The sequence below is a fragment of the Microtus pennsylvanicus genome, chromosome 12, assembly GCF_037038515.1.
Source record: "Microtus pennsylvanicus isolate mMicPen1 chromosome 12, mMicPen1.hap1, whole genome shotgun sequence".
NCBI lineage: Eukaryota > Metazoa > Chordata > Mammalia > Rodentia > Cricetidae > Microtus > Microtus pennsylvanicus.
Window position 1 is genome coordinate 89638493 of NC_134590.1, and position 13596 is coordinate 89652088.

The 13596-nt window shown below is 41.0% G+C and overlaps 1 protein-coding gene and 1 pseudogene across 1 annotated transcript in view; one reads left to right on the top strand and one right to left on the bottom strand.

Annotated features, from left to right (window-relative positions):
* Positions 1-13554, bottom strand: part of LOC142832941 (astrocytic phosphoprotein PEA-15 pseudogene) — a 36129-nt pseudogene extending 22575 nt beyond the window's left edge.
* Positions 1-13596, top strand: part of Acyp2 (acylphosphatase 2) — a 186294-nt gene that overhangs the window by 137383 nt on the left and 35315 nt on the right. The window lies entirely within an intron of this gene.

Genomic DNA, 13596 nt, shown 5'->3' on the forward strand with positions numbered 1-13596 from the left:
TTTGAGATAATTATAGGTACAGTTGTTGATTCTTGTGATATCTTTATTGGATGGGTCTTTTGTTCCATTATTATCTGTTTCCTTTATTGTCTTTTGGCCTGAATAGCCAAGGGTTCTGGTGATTGGCTGGTCATCAGGTCCAGTAGGGTTGTCTCAGCTGAGGTTTATGGGGGTTTGGGTGTGTAAATACATCATATCGTCCAGTTCTTCTGGCTGGTATGAGCCTTATTTTGTGCCTAAGAGTCTGTTCTTCCTACTGGTGTGGTTTGTGCCTGTGCCTTTCCTTCCATCTGTTTTACAGATGTGTAGGTGGTGCTTGTGCCTATAGGGGCTGCTGATGTTGTGGTGGATGGTTGGCTGACCAAGGGGAGAATGATGGATCAGTGGGTTTGGGCAGCAGGGTGGGTCTTTGAGGTTACAAGGTACAGTGGGGGGGGGGGCTGTAGCCTGCCTGCAGGTCTTCCACTTGCTGGCCTGCAGCTGGGCCTGCCCTCCCTTGTTTCCTTATAGCATTTTTATTATTTTCAACCTTTAACTTTAAGTCTTTCTGCTTTGTTTAGGGTAGATCAATGGCATAAATAGAGCATGCTTTGTAAAACATCCCTGGTTTTCTCAAGAAAAGTTTGCTCTAGAGATCTGAGGTGTGATGCTATGCTTTTCAAATGTCAGATTCTGTACACATGGGTCTAGTTTTAGATTCGCTGTCCTATTATTCTATTCATTCATGTGTCTACTCTTGTTTTAATTATTTTTTACGTTTAGTATTTTATATTGAGTGTTAGGAATATCCCTTTCCCTTATTTTTTTGAGGAACATTGTTTGAAATTATTGTCTTATTTTTAATGTATACTTTAGGTTTTTTAAAATTTGACTCCCACCTTTCCTCATTATTTAGTATTCTTATGGTGATTACAGTAAATATCCAGGTTATCTTAGGAAAGACTGAGAGCTTTATGATGTTGAATGTCTTCATGCCTTTCAGGAGTGCTTTTGAAGTATTTATAAATGTAGCACACATCTTAAGTGTTTTCTCAGAGATTCCACCTTTTCTTGCTGCCATAGAGTCTTCCCCGCTTCATCTTCTAGCTCGCTGTTTTATACACCTGAAGTTTACTGATGTTTGCACAGTAACTATGTATCTGGCTACCTTACTAAATGTTCATAGTACATTTTTAGCCAAATACCTTAAGCTTTCCATATGAAACTTAAATTATAATAGTTATATTTCCTTTTCTAAACTTTGGTACTTCTAAACGATTTTTATAAATTCAACACTATTAATTGCTTGTTCATTCTACTATGACAGATGTCCTATAAAAACTGTTTTCATGCAACCCATAAAAGTACCTCCAAAGATTGTTCTCTGCCCACCATTTCACTAATTTCTAAATAGCAAGCGAAACTCTCACCAGCTAGAAGTACCATTAGATTGGAAGTGTGTTGAGTGTATCTCATTTGCCAAATGTCAGCACTTAGCCTGCCTGCCTTAAATATACTTTAGCATATTTCCACTACCATTAGATGGGAAAGTTCCCTATCAAGTGTTGAATATCTCATACGGTAGTATGGTAATGTTGGTGAGTTCTTTGACATTTCTGCTCACAACACTATCTGAGGAGAGGATGGTCTGGCATAGAAAAGATTCAGATAGCATTCTGGTCCTCTGTCCTATCTTAGGGTAGCTGAGTGACTACTTCTGAGGCTGAAGAGGCTGTGGATCATCTTGAGGACTCCTTGGGGACCTGAGGCTGCTGCACCCTCTTCTCAGGAAGCCCAGCACCAGCTGTCCTATAAATTCCCAGAAGAATGTGCCAAGGCATAGAAATGGGGCCAAGAACATGACACATTTCTAGGCATTGAAGGGTTTTACCGCCTAAAAGGCAAGCTGGTTAACTAAGGTACACAAAACACATTAATCAACAGATTTGACTTCATAGAGAATTAAATGTTACCATGAGGGATGAAAAACAAAATACTGGATGGTACTAGAGAAACTTGATCAGGAAAGGATGTTCCAAAGACAGAGCTGAGGATTAAAGAACACATTCTGGAAAGAGGGAAAGTGTGATTCAAGGCTTGAGCCAGGAGTAAAGAAGGCCCAGAACGCCTGGAACATTGGAGGGAGGGACGGTGACACAGGTGAATGACACTTGGCAGTGTGACTTCTAAGAAGGGCGGAAGTCAAATTCCACATAGTGAAAAAAACTCCAATTTCAAGTGTGGTTTCTGCTGTGTTTGTTCTAGCTTGGTTTCTATTGCTATGATAAAATGCTCAGATAACAACTGGTTATCTTCGGCTTACACTTACAGGTCACAGTCTCCCACTGAGGGAAGGCAAGACAGGGAATTAAACAGGATCCCAGAGCAGGACCCGTGGTCACCCACTGTGAGCCCTCTTAGTGCATCAGTCGTCAAGACAATGCCCCACAGACATGCCTCCAGCTAGCATGGGCTATGGACTCCTTCAATAAAACTCTTCCAGATGACTCTAGCTTATGCCAAGCTGATAATAAAAGCTAACATGCACAATACCACTATCACACTAATATAAATTTGAAAAATTTAAGTTGAATCATATACTAAATTGGGATTGTTTCCACACTTAAACTATTGTAAGTAGACTAAATAAAGACTGTGCAGCTGGGGCCTAAGAGTTAAAGTTCCCTTCTTTCCAGCTACTGTTGTTATATTGCATTCTGATGAGGGAAGGAGCCACACAGTCCAACTTCATGCATTCATTGGACTTTCCAATGAGTGGCTGTTGCAGGAAGCTGAAAGAACACAACTAAAGATCTTGGCACTTTTAAAGATCACACAGTGATTTTCCAAGATCTCATACTGGTGCTGACTCTCTCAGGGAACATGCCTAATACTAAAGAAAGACTCCTACTTACCAGGTAGACCCACTATTTCCTGTCTCTGCTCTGTGACCAAGGAAGCAGGCTTTGCCAGTCAGGCTCCCAGTTCCTGACTTCTGATTGCTTAAAATGATTCAAGGAACCAGAAGGGAAATGGCCATTTACTTCTATTACTAACCAGAAGTTAGAGCGTCTACTATCCTGGCTACCACTCTAATCCCCTGCAGGGGTGACCATACTGTTTCCTTTGACTATAAACCACAGCTTCTGCTGAACAAGCTTTCACAGTCTGCTGAAGTCACAATCTCCCCAGGTTTTGGAAACTTCCCTGGTCTGATGCTCCTTAGAGGCTAGAATACACACTCAGTCCTGATATCGCTAGACTTTGGCCACATACCGCATTCACCTAATTAAGTGGCATTCACACTTCTGTGAAATGCAGCTTCAACAGTCCTAGACTCGGTGTAATTTCGAGTATATCCTCATTCCTCTTAATTCTGCCTACAAAGTCCATCTAAATAGATTCTATTATTAATTGCATTGTTTAATATCACTTGGACTCTTTGAGTGTGTATATTCTTCATCCTCAGCCTGCCATTGCTGAGGAGCCGAGTCTCCCAAAGATTTCTAGACAGTGACATAATCCCTTTCCCACCCAAAGTACTTCTGTGCTATTCATTTTTCCTGGACAAAGTGCACTGTCTTCTAAATGCTGTTGGTTTATCCAGAACAAAAGCAGAAGTCTCAAGTGAGCCACTGACTGCCATAAAGCCTGCTTAAGCTCTGACGGTCGCTTTAGCGAAGCGGTTTCAGTGAGCAGTGTATGTGTGCTAAGTGCTGCTGTGGCTAACATTTGTTTGTGCATAGCATCCAGACATCAAGAAGAAAACTGATTACAATATGTTGTAATATTTAATCTTTTATTTTAGAAAATAGGTGACATTGTGTATGATCCCAGTCCTTGCTGAAGGTCATCAGTCCCTGGCCAGCCAAGAATACATAGTGAAACCCTATAAAACCAAACCAACAGCAGCTATCTCCAAACCAAAAGTAATGATTATATATGGCTGGTCCTGACTTCTGATTTTACAGTAACCCACTGCCTCAACTTCATTACTACAGAATATAAAAATTATTAAATCATTCATGTTAAGAATAATGGCCTCCAAAGATTTGTATGTTTGACTGCTTGGTCCTAGTTAGAGGAAGGGAACTATTTGGAAAGGATTAGGAGGTGGCCGTGTTGGAGGATGTGTGTTGGAGGAGGTTCCCAGTTAGCTCTCCATGTCTGCCTGCCTACTGTCATACTCCCCACCATGACGGTCATGAATGCTAACCCTCTAAACTCAAACATAGGCCCCATATTGGCTTTCTTTTATAAGTTGCCTTGGTCATGTTGTTTTTTTCAAAATTGAAAAGTAACTAAGGCAATTAATAGGAAACTAAGGCAACTTGGGAAAATCTAAACCAATTATTATTTTTATTAATTTTCTACTACAAAACAAAAGGCAGCATCTCTGTCCATATGTAGCTGTTACACTCTGGGGTCAGATAGACTTGGGTCAGAATTGGAGTTTTCCACGTCCAGGCTGGGTGACCAGACTCAAGTTATGTGTGAGCTGGGTATCTTTGCTTATCTGCAAACTGGAGTCCATATTACCTCATGAGATTGCATGAGAACCAAGAAAATAACACACATGAAGTCTTCAGCACAGTGCCTTGCAGAAGACTCAAAAAGTGTTGATACTATTCTAGGTGATTGTTATGAGCTTAAGAAAGCCTATTGGTCTCCTTTATTTTATTCATGTGTCACTTCAGAGATTCAGCTGAAGCTTGACTCAATTTGGGCCTCTAATTGTAATGCAATTATTTATCTGCAGAGCCTCCTTGAACTTAGAATTTAACAGTGTTCTCCATGCTGGCTCTGCTTCCTAAGGAATTATTTTAGAAGTCATGTCAATTAGTGTTTCTCTAAATCCTTAAGGGCTAAAGGTATGTTGTTAACTTTTTGATTAACTTTCATCAGCCGATTAATATCTGTTGATCTCACAAGAAATGGGACATCAAGACTAACAGGCTTCCTATTCTACGGGAGTTATAAAGTATTTATTACATATTATTTTGAGTGTGTATTTTGTACTATACACTACACAGCACCATGTTTTAGGGATGTGTAGATAAAAAGATAAAGCTGAGTGAGCATGGGGCACATGCCTATAAGCCTAACCTGTGGGTGCCTGAGGTAGGAGTGTTGTATTATGAGCGGCGGGCTACGTTCCCAGCACCCGGCCGCCCGCAAGGCTAGCTTTACCTGAAATAATTACACAGAAACTGTATTCTTTTAAACACTGCCTGGCCCATTAGTTTCAGCCTCTTAACCCATTTCTAATAATCTATGTAGCACCACGAGGTGTACTTACCAAGAAAGATCTTAACCTGCATCTGTCTGGAGTGGGAGAACTATCACGACTCACTGACTCAGCTTTCTTTCTCCCAGCATTCTGTTCTGTTTACTCCACCCACCCAAGGGTTGGCCTATCAAATGGGCCTAGGCAGTTTCTTTATTAATTAACCAATGAAAGCAACATATTAGAAAGAAATCACTCCCACATCATTTCCCCTTTTTCTGTTTAAACAAAAAAGAAGGCTTTCATTATAACATAGTAAAATTACATATAACAAAACAGTTATCAAGCAAGAATTACAGTTAGAATATTTATATCTATTTTATCTTTTATCATAACTAAGGAAAACTATAATTATCTATCCATTCTTCAACTCCATCAAAGACTCCAGAAGGATATATAATATTACCTAAGTAAACAAGAAATAAGAAACTTCAAACTCTAGAAATGACAGAGACATCTCGGTGCCTGTACAGTCACCCAAAGATCCTCTGTACCGTTGGGGCATCCACCTTCGGCCTACAGGCCCATAGTATCCAGCAGACATTTCCACGAAGCAGGAAAATTCAAAGACAGTTCAGTCACTATCTGTTGTGTCCTGCAGAATGTCTTGCAGACTCTTTTATGAATCAGGAACCCCAAAAGACCATCTCACCTTTAGGCAAGTTCAGCAGTCCTCTCTCTGTGGGTTCTTTGTGCCCAGTTTATGCATCAGTCCAGGCTAGAACAGTTTCTTGCCCAAATGGCTATCAAACTCCATAAGGATCCTCTTCGATGCCCATCTTCCTCTTGAAGTAGCTTGGTGCCGCCAGGAGCAGACATGTCTCATTGTCATGTAAAGTCCTAAGTTATTGAAATATTTTAAATGCCATATTCTGCAGCCTTTAGGAGATATCAAGAATGCCTATCTGAAATATATCTCTATATATCTAGAAAATCTAAGTAACATGACTACAAACTTGACTATTATTTATGATTATCCATCAACAACCTATATTTCTTAATTATACAGTACATTTTTAAATGAACTACACAATCACAATACCTTAATCAAGATTAAGAAATACATATACATATAACAAAATTGACCTTAAAATCCATACCAATGCAAATTACTCATACCTATATCATTTCCCCCTTTAAATGTAAGAGAGCATTTATAAACAATATTTGGGAACATGGGCGCAGTTTTTTCTCTCCAAACTGCTTCCTGCTGAATGGGGGTGCTGTTAATCAGATCATTTAGGGTGTAACCTGTGTGCCAGGTTTATCTCAGTTGGCAGTTGAGTGAAGTAATTTTTGGGGGGTATTCACAGCAACTTTTCGGGAGGTCGTGGCCTAGCATACCAAATTGGAATAGAATCAATCCACAGGGTCTGGTCCTCTGTGAAAACAAAAAAAGACCCTCTCCAAAGCATCATATCCTTAGACCCAAATTTTGAAATCATACCCTCATGATATCTGTTCTGGTTTCACTTGGCAGCCCATATAATGAAATGTCTCTCTGTACTTAGCTCCTTCACAGTCAAAAAATTTAAAGAAAACACAATATTATACAAAGAATCCAGACTCTCTGTGAATTTTCCATTTTTACATGGCTTATTTTTACTTTATTTCTCTTAATCTATAACTATCTGTACTCTGTCTCTTTAAAGACTTTAACTTTTTTTTTAAACCATTAACTTTATTCTCTATATTCTTTTTCTTCTCTCTCTCAAGCCTATGTATATTCATCCAACAGTGTGGTCTTTTATGTCTGAATCTGTTTTATTGTGAATCTGTAACATTTTTTTACTATCTAGGAGTATTTCTTAAAATGTTGAGCAGTTCTTAAAAACTTCAGTTGCACCATGTACAGGTAATACAGTACCGTCTGTGTCCTGCCCAGTCGAAACCTTAACTGCTGATATTACAGTAATTACGGTAGTTCCGACCAGCACAGTTCAGCATGGAGCAGCTGCTCCTGCCTCAGATCTATTTGGTGCCCCTGTGCTGCACACAGTTCCAGGAACACAGCAAGTCCACATTGGAGCCGCACTCAGCAGTTTAATTCTGAGACTGAGCGTGCAGCACAGAAACTATTTTTATCCACGTTACAACTAAATCTGACACGCAGAGCACTGCACAGTCTGAAAACACGTCTCTGTAAGGCGGCAGGAATCCGCCATGCTCTTCTGCCTGCCTAAGCCTGATTCTGCCGTCTGCCCAGGTGCAAGCAGGGAGCGCTGAGCTATCAGCACGGTCTCAGAACACTCTCCTTCTGATCCCAAGTGGGAACACAAACATCCAGTCCCATAAAATCCATTGAAATGCTTTAAAGTCAGAGTTTACGCTGGCAGCACAGCCCCAAGAAGCCGCGCTTTAAAATGACGCAGCGTTTTTTTCTGCTGCTGATGCCGAATCAGGAAATCTCTCTGCAGCACGCCACCAACAGAGAGCAAAACTCTGCATTAAACTCTGTTTTTTTTCTCTGTTTAAAATTAAGCTCTCTTAAGTTTTTAAGTGGATTTAGCCCATCACGTCTGGGTGCCACTCTGTTGTATTATGAGCGGTGGCCTACGTTCCCAGCACCCGGCCGCCCGCAAGGCTAGCTTTACCTGAAATAATTACACAGAAACTGTATTCTTTTAAACACTGCCTGGCCCATCAGTTTCAGCCTCTTAACCCATTTCTAATAATCTATGTAGCACCATGAGGTGCACTTGCCAAGAAAGATCTTAACCTGCATCTGTCTGGAGTGGGAGAACCATCACGACTCACTGACTCAGCTTTCTTTCTCCCAGCATTCTGTTCTGTTTACTCCACCCACCCAAGGGTTGGCTTATCAAATGGGCCTAGGCAGTTTCTTTATTAATTAACCAATGAAAGCAACAGATTAAAAAGAAATCACTCCCACATCACAGGAGGATCATCACAAATTCAAAGCTAGCAGGGTTACATAGCAAGGCCTTGTTTCAAGAAAGAGAAGAGAGGATGAGGAGAAAGAGAGGGAAAGAGGAGGAGGCAGCCCCTTTCTTTGAAGTAGCTCAAGGTGTAGTTCGGTGTAGGCTGTGACTTGAGAGCCACCCTTTGACACCCCAGATTCTGAGATGTGGAAGACCCCTCCTGATGTGGTCCCGCTGTACTCAATGCTTCGGGTACTATGTATTTCTCATGTTGTTAGCTGCTTGTCCTCTGGGCTAGACTGAGGGAGGAGGGTAAGAATTGTGTAGGAAAGATAACTAAATTATAATGTTGGCTCTTAAAGAATGAAAAGTTGGGTGCATACAAAGAATGAGCTCCAGTATAAATTTATATGGAACACATGCTACAAATGTAGGGAACAGTACTGCATTTTCTCGCATGGATTCCTAAGCTATGGAGGAGAGCCACAGATGAGGAAAACCTACGAGCCAAGGTACACAGGCAGGTTGCTGGAGGAGCACTAAGTTCAATGGGAATGGATTCTGGGAACAGCCTTGGGAAGAGCTTGGTTGCAGTTGCAGGGATTATTTATTGCCTTGACCTGAAAATCTGAACAAAATGTATCGAATCACTACCAATGGTGTAAATGATGGAGAGACAGAGAGAGAGGGAGAAGCTTCAGGAAGGATAGTCGGAATATTTCCAGTCATGCACAGAGATATCGAGGGCAAAAATAAATATGCAATGAGAGAGAACAACGCTGGAGACACCATCAGAGGGTCAGCTCCAGGGTTCTTACCTGGAGAGAAGGTGGGATAAACTCTGCTGTGGCCATGTCACATGCCAACAGTGCATAGGAAGGCAAGAGGAGGCCATAGAGCTAGCAGAGATTTAGGATGGTTAAATCCTGAGTACAAGAACTTGTGTTCCATGTCTTTTGGGATTAAATGTTTTACTCAAGTGAGTGTCTACTGTGTGGCAGGGCCCTGATTTGTAGCTCAGGGCACTTTCTGTTGTTCCTGGTCCAGATTAGCATGATGCTAAATGTGAAATCTCTCCTCCTTTCCTATCAGGCCAATGCAGGAAAACAGACCACACCTTGACCTTTTATATAAGTTAAAGTAGGCACCATCTCTTATCTTCTAGCTACCAAGAGCCACCAGAAGATTTTGCCATTGGGAGATATGGATATTATGTGTGCGGGCAACTGGTAATAAATGTTACAAAAAGTTAGTAATGTCTGTCTTTCAAAGGCAGTAATTAAAGTTTTTTAAAAAACCTTTATGCAAGCAAGGCATTGTGGCACGTGGTTTTAATCCCAGCACTTGGAAAGCAGAGGAAGGCAGATCTCTGTACATTTGGGGCCAGCCTGACCTACATAGTTGGTGCATGAACAGCAAAGACTATCTAGCATAGATTATATCCTTATTAGCTCTCAGATACCTTGCTGCATAGAGACACAGAAGGTTGTGCTCAAAACGTCAAATAAAGTGATTATTAATAAAGTGCCACAGATTCTGTTGCTGTTGACACCAAAGTCCCATTGTATGTGCTAAATTGTTTTTAGCTCCTAATATTGAGTGTAACAATCCTATCTCAAAGAGGGGGCCTGAACTTGGAATACAAAGCTTCTCTAAAAAGGTATTTTAGAAATGGTTCCTTAGTTAAGAGTGTTTGGTGCTTTTGCAGAGGACCCAGTCTGATTGCTGGCATCGTCACTGGGTAGTTCACAGCCAGCTGTAACTCCAGCCCCAGGGACATCTGCTGGTTTTCATGGATACTAGAAGCCAAGTGTACATGCTCCCACCACTGTCCCCCCACACACAAGTGCACATAATTAAAAACAATCTTCTTAAAAGAATATGATAGGATAAATTTTCTGCATAAATTACCTTCGATGAGCAGAACTTAGCCATGTGTGGATTTTATAGTTTGTTCACCAGAAGAACTGTGCTCTAAAATGAACCATTACCACATTACTAGTGAACCATCTGCAGCTAAGTGAGCAGAACATGTTAAATGCTAAAAAAAATTAATGGTCCATGTCTAGAAAAGAGAACAGTTTAAATTCTTTCAAAGTTGATTTAGCCATTTAAATGTGGTACAGTATATGATCTTACTTGAATTCTCATCTATGGATTATTGGCCTACTCAAAGAGTTCTGAAACATGGTTTTAAGTTGGACATTTTCTGGCATATAGGTTCTGGAAAATAGGTTCTTTTAGCCTTCTTTCCTTACTCAATTATACACACAGAAAAATGCCAAAGTTTCACAGACATAATTGTGTTCAGTACCTACATCAAGATGCCAGACATCACCAGCTCTTCAGAATCTGTGACACCCCAATGTCTCTCCACCCCACAGATAAACTCCGAGATGATTCTCCACGTGCCTTCCACTTTTCCACACATCTTGTGAGCAGAGGCACTGAGCGCCAGTGTTCGGGGGATTCAGATGCTTATAAGCAATTGCAAGAGATGGCTTTAGAGCAAAGAACACATTTTCTAAAAGACTTGAAAACAGATGGTGTCCTATGGAACAAAAGACAGTTTTACTTATTGTCAGTAAAATATCTTTCTTCAAAGGGCAACCATGTTTACTGCCCATTATAAAAGAATTCATGTGGGGTTAGAGAGATGGCTAAGTGGTCCTCTTCCAGAGGACCTGGGTTCAATTCCCAGCACCCACATGGCAGCTTACAACTTGCTGTAAATCCAATTCCAGAGGTCTGACACCATCACACAGGCAAAATACCAATGCACTTAAAATAAAAAAATTAAAAAATTAATGTTCCTTAAACTCAGAATTCTTTATAACACAACCCTGTGTGCAGTTGTCACTTGGTTTTCATGTTACCTTGTAATTATTTTCAGAAACTGGTAAAACATCGATGGTATGTACTAAGTTCCTTTTACCCAGAATCCACTAACCAGCAGACTAACTTGTTAGATTGTAAATTAAACCCAAACCCTTCATTGCTTTTAGTAGTGATCATGGTGGGGAAGTGGGCAGAGACAGGAGAAATGTTGAGGCTTGCTGGCTGCCAGTCTAGCTACTAGCAGAGTAAGAGATTTGGTCCCAAAGGAATAAGGCAGAGTGACAGAGCATGACACTCAGTGTCCTATGGTTTCTAGATTCATATGTGTTTATACCACGTGTTTAACCCATAGACACAATTTTTCTCTTATTGATGGACACTGGAGTCATTCCAGGTATTAGTTATTAAAATTGTGTGATTTGGGCCTGGAGAGATGGCTCAGCAGGTATGAGCCCTGGCTGCTTTTTCAATTCCCAGCACCTACATGGCACCTCACTATAACTCCAGTCCCAGGGAATCAAACACAATTTTCTGGCTTCCAAGGGTCCTGCATGTATGTGTTACATAGACATACATGCAGATAAAACATCCATACACATAAAAAATATTGTGTTGTTGGAAAGGGGGTGACCAAGGTGTGCCATTGTGGGTGCAGAAGTCGGAGGACAACTTGTAGGAACTGGTTTTCTCTGGAAACCATGAAGGTTCCAGGAATCGAACTCAGGGTTGGAATGCATATGTTCCCAGAATTAGAAGTTGTGTGTGTGTGTGTGTGTGTGTGTATGTGCAGAGGCACCCAACTTTCTAAAGAATTTGTATTAGACTACTCTCAAGTGAGCCCTGAATGAGTTGTTTTTGTTTTGTTTTTAGGAATGCCGTTCTTTTATCGTCACGAAGGAATGGCAAGCATGGCAATGGTACACTTCACTTTACATGTGTTTAGGAAGGAAACTTTACAAGACAAATTATCAAATAAGACAGTTAGAGCCACAAACATTTTATAAATTATTTTTCCATGAAAATGGCAAAATCCAATTTTCCAAGGTCTGACAAATCATGCTATTAAAATTAAGGATAATTTTAAGAATAAATAGATAAAATTAAGGATAAAATTAAGGATATAATTTTAACAGGAATCAAAACAATGAAAACTGTTATGGATATTCACATCTTTATAATACACAGAAATGATTTTTCCCTAAATGTTCCCAACTAAAAGAAAAAGAAAATCTGCATACTTTTCTTCCTAGTAAATAGAAACAGATAAGAAAAGTTTACTACTTGTGATAGTTTTAATCCCTTACCAGATGAAACCAGAAAACCCCAATGAATGACACGTTGTCCTTCAGAGAACCCTTCTCTAGGTAGCACATTTAGTACTCCAACCACCGTTATTTTCCCATCTCAGCCCTGAGAAACATCTCTTTCTTTTTGGTGCTAGGGCTAGAACACAAGGCCCAGATGCTAGTGTTCTTGTGGTTTAGCTACTCTCCCAACCCCAGGAAATGTATTTCTCTTCCTATCGCCCTAACAGTAAAAACTTCCTTGTCACAAGCTATCCATCAGTCTACCTTACTCCTGCTTCACCTCTGGTCTCTGGTTCACAGGTGGCATTGTTAAAGGGTGGGGGGGAGGGGGACAAGGTGTTGGAAAGAAAGTAGAGGGTGCAGTATTGAGGCACCACGTCCACATGCCTCTCTGCCTCTGGAAATGGGAGCTGAAAGTTACACTAAAGGGCCCACTTTTCACAGATGCTTTGGGGCCACCAATTTCTTTAAAGAGTCAGAAGAGACACAGAGATTGAAGATTTATTATATCACCACCACCCTTGCAACATTTATTTTCAGGTTGAGGAAGGGAGGCAAATAAAAGTGCCTAGCTTTTGTATCAATTCACTGGTTGGGATTAAGAAAGTTTGTTCCTTGAGAGTAAGGTTTACTTTTTCACCCAGCCACTTATTTTACCATCAACAGGGTTTCTGGGTGATGAGGATGGGTGGTGGCGGTGAGGGTAGAAAAGGGGGAAAAGTGCCCCCCCCCCAAGGCGGAAAGGATCATACTCTGGTAGAAAGTCTTGCTCCATTACCAGTTCTGGAGATCCTTGTTTACCAGACAACAGAAAACAGTAGCTGATTGTGGTCAGTGGTCTGGTGTTTGTTCATCCACTGGCGGCAACTCAAGTGGGGAAGATTCTGTAGCAGGCAACAGCCTGGAACCATGAAAGCTGCACAGACCAAAGGGTCCGTTACTATGCTCTCTTCAGCAGATGTTCACGGCAGTATGTGTATACTGACCAATGCAGAGAAGGGTAAAGCAGCTTTCCAGTCATCTAGGTGGTAGACCAATGGCCCTGGAAAACAATGTGTGTCCAAATGGTGCAGATGAAGAAGGTGAAATGTACGGCGTCACTTACTTGGCTTCGAGCGGGTGAACTAGGCATCATGTGATACAACAAAGGCAAAGAGCATAAAGAGGGTGTGGAGATGAGACAACAGAATCGTGGAAGTTTCAGTCTTGCGGCTGAAAAGTTTAGAAGAGGGAGGGTACAGAAATGTCGACGCAGAGGCATACCCGTTTCTGTTGCTCAGTCACTAGTCCAGCAGATAAGTCC